Here is a 4,284-nt window from a genome sequence, read left to right on the forward strand (position 1 = left end):
CTTCCCTCCCGCCGCCTGGCTTCTAAAGGTCTTTTCTTTTTCCAACGGAGCCTCCGTATTTAAATTTTCTCCCAGGGCGCTTCCGATTGGTCGGTTGGCGAGGCAAGCCCAAGTTCCTCCCAAGGCGGACTGAACCATTATTCCAGAGAGGGGAGTGGGTCGCCAAGGGCGAATGGATCCAACCTCCTGTAAAAGGAAGAAACGGGATGGAATTAATCATTATTAGAGGAGAAGTCCATGCGGTATGGATTCCGGTCGCTTTTCTTCCAGGAAGGAGAAACGTGAAAAATGAGTGGCGATATATGTATATCTATCTATATTTCGTATTATTTGCCTTTAAAAAACAAAAAACCGGCGGTTGGGGATAGAGTTAAAAAGGCGGGCCTTAGAAGGCCGAAGAACCGCGAAAGCGGACGCCGATTGGCTGAAGGAGGCCTTCGGTTTAAACCCTGCAAAACGAGCCCGGGGTCCCGGTCGTGTCTCCGCTTCTTTGGTCAGCTGCCAAATTGGAAACAATGGCTGCGTTCATGGACCAGGCTCTAGCCATGGTAGGGGAAGCATCGTGGTTCGCTAAATCAAACCACGGTGCTCCCACTGACCACGGCCAAGCGTGAATCTGGGGTTGCGGGATGAAAGAGACCCCGAAGGCCCCAATCGGTTGCATCAGCATAAACGGGTCAGATGGAAATGCGGTTGTAATGAGATGGGGGAGGGGGGGGGAGGGAAATACAAAGTGTGGTAGTCCAGGTGATGGATGTGTTGGAAGAAATATCCTTCGGGATTCAGTTCCAAGTGGGGAAAAAGACACTGGAAACGTGGAGGCTGCTTGGAAAGATGCTTTCAGGATGGACAGGACCCCATGGCTTGGAGCGTCAAAGTGAAAAGGACCATCAGGTGCTTCAGGATGTTGGGTGAAGGAAAAGAAGGGCCAAGGGGCCGAGAGACCCTTCGTTATATACCCTCTGTTGGGCCCCCACCTCCACGTTTCCGGGGTCTTTCCCCCCGCTTGGAACTGATATTTCTTCCAACAGATGGAAATGGAGCAAGGAGAGAGTCAATCTGGAAATGAGGAGAAGTTTTCTGCCAGTGAGAGCAATCAACCCATGGAACAGAAGCTGCTTTCGGATGTTGTGGGAGCTTCATCACTGGAAGCTTTCAAGAAAAGATTGGACTGCCATCTACCATCTATCAGAAATAGTGTAGGGTCTCCTGCTGGAGCGGGGTTGGACTAGATGACCTACAACAGGAGTGTTAAACTTGATTTCATTGAGGGCTGCATCAGGGTTGGGTTTGATCTTGGAGGCCCGGAGTGGGTAGTGCCAGCTTGACATGGCTTGTGTTGGGGGCGCCTGTGGTGGCCCGAGCACTCTGCCAGCAGCAAAACCAGGCTCCTGAACTCCATTTTGGGCTGCAATGGCCTCCTGCAACCTTCGGCCAGTGAAAATGGAGCTCGGGAGGTCCGTTTGCTGGCAGAGGCACTGCGGGCCAGTTCTTCACTCTTTCCAGGGCAGTCCCCTGGGCGAGATCTAAGCACCCCATGGGCTGGATTTGCCCCTGGGCCTTGAGTTTGACACCCTGACTTACAAGGTCCCTTCCAACTCTATTAATCTGAAGTAACCTTTGTAAAGAAATCAAAAATTAAATATGGCTATGATTGATTATGTATTGCCTTTGGAAGAAAAGAAAAAGAAAGGAAGGAAGGGCAAAGATGTATATGTTCAAGATGACGAGGTTGGAAAATAAGGATGGCAAGTATTTGTGTAAAATATGTTTTCTTTGGAATTAACATGGATGGTATTGACATCTCATATTTGTGAAAAACTGGCTTATGAACATACAGTATCGCCATTTTGTCTTACTGCATCTGGCTTTAAGCAAGGTTTGTGAGTTATCTAAGATTGCCACCAGTACCATATTTAATAAATTGTTTCCTTGTTGAAATAAAATAGTTAATAAGCTATTAAACATTACTCTTTTTCATCTTGGTGATACATCACAACTGCTGGAAACAAATTTCATTCAAAATTGAGATTTATTGCTATTTCAAACTGCTTTCTTTAAAAAAAAAAAAAAAAAAAAAACTTTCAGAGTTTTATTTTTGATTTACTCATCAAAGTTACTACAAACCATCAATGTATTTTACAGAATACAGTATTAGAATACATTTGTAAAAAAGTTTATCCTTAACAAAACTATAACAGAATTTAATCATCCTCGTCTTCCTCTTCCTCCATTTCTTCCATTTCTTCTGCTTCCAGTGCCTCCTCTTGGGCAACCTTGAGTGTCATCTCTTCTTCCACAGTTGGATCAAGGCCTTCAGTGACTTCAGGTCCAATAATATATTCGAGCTGCACTGGAGGTGGCAATGTAGGGTTGAAATTTTCTGGACTGTATTTGTGACCCCAGCCAATGTAAATGTTATCAAATTTCCTAAAACAAAAAGCAGAAGACTCTAACATTATTAAAAGTTATTAACATTATTAAAGTTGTAGCAACGTTTCGACAGAATCTCATCTGCCACCATCAGGCTTCTGTATTGCTTCGTCTGTGAGTCAGACTTTCACAGACGTTTCTGTTTTAAATTTGGGGCTAGCCTACTGCTGTGCCAGAATGGTTTTTTCTTCATCCTGATTGGTTGGGACCAATCAGACCAAGACTCCCAACCAATCAGGATGAAGAAAAAACCATTCTGGCACAGCATATGGTCTCACAAGGGGTCTGAGGATCTCATCTCGGTACCTAATGGCAGTCAGGTTACCTCTGGCGAGCACATGGAGGGCTGTGCGGCCCCCTAAAGAAATGCCACCCCACACCATTACTGACCCACTGCCAAACCTGTCATGCTGGAGGATGTTGCAGGCAGCAGAACATTCTCCACGGCGTCTCCAGACCCTGTCACATCTGTCCAGTGTGAACCTGCTTTCATCTGTGAAGAGCACAGGGCGCCAGTGGCAAATTTGCCAATCTTGGTGTTCTCTGGCAAATGCCAAACGTCCTGCACTGTGTTGGGCTGTAAGCACAACCCCCACCTGTGGACGTCAGGCCCTCATACCACCCTCATGGAGTCTGTTTCTGACTGTTTGAACAGCCACATGCACATTTGTGGCCCGCTGGAGGTCATTTTGCAGGGCTCTGGCAGTGCTCCTCCTGTCCCTCCTTGCACAAAGGCGGAGGTAGCGGTCCTGATGATGGGTTGTTGCCCTCCTACGGCCTCCTCCACGTCTCCTGATGTACTGGCCTGTCTCCTGGTAGCGCCTCCATGCTCTGAACACTACACTGACAGACACAGCAAACTTTCTTGCCACAGCTCGCATTGATGTACCATCCTGGATGAGCTGCACTACCTGAGCCATTTGTGTGGGTTGTAGACTCCGTCTCATGCTACCACTAGAGTGAAAGCGCCACCAGCATTCAAAAGTGACCAAACCATCAGCCAGAAAGCATAGGAACTGAGAAGTGGTCTGTGGTCACCGCCTGCAGAACCACTCCTTTATTGGGGATGTCTTGCTAACTGCCTCTGCTTTCCACCTGTTGTCTATTCCATTTGCACAACAGTATGTGAAATTGATTGTCAATCAGTGTTGCTACCTAAGTGGACAGTTTGATTTCACAGAAGTGTGATTGACTTGGAGTTACATTGTGTTGTTTAAGTGTTCCCTTTATTTTTTTTGAGCAGCGTACATATACATATACTATACTATACTATACTATACTATACTATACTATACTATACTATACTATACATACATACATGTAATATCTACATTAACTGCATTATGTATTACTACATTTAACTACATTAAAGATAATTATGTAAAACCATCATACGAATGTACAATTATTATCCTATTGCCATCATTCTGATAATATTTTCATTGCTTTCAGAACGGGCATAGTCAATTTCCAGGAACATCCATATATATCTAATCCCAGAGGTTAAATAAACTACACAGCATGGTTCAATAAAGTAAAGCTGATTGTCTTGTCCTTATTTCCTATCAAAATCTTACACCTGTCTCATATTATTAGCTGTGTAATGCAGGTAAAAGGTGAGAGGCAGATTATATCAATAGAAAGATCTATATACATAAATACTGACAGATTAGGGAACAGGTGGCTTTTTGACAAAAGTATATTGTGTTATTTCCAGCATTATACCATTTCTGATGCTTTTTAGTATGAATGCTTGGAGAACACAAACAGAAAACAGGTTATTTTGAATTAGTTTTCTTATGTTTTTATTGATCATGTAAAACACTTATATTATCAGGGAGGCCACCACCA

This window comes from Notechis scutatus, chromosome 6 (genome assembly GCF_049901735.1).
Source record: "Notechis scutatus isolate UNSWTSFEM ecotype Mainland chromosome 6, rNotScu1.2, whole genome shotgun sequence".
Classification (NCBI taxonomy): Eukaryota; Metazoa; Chordata; class Lepidosauria; order Squamata; family Elapidae; genus Notechis; species Notechis scutatus.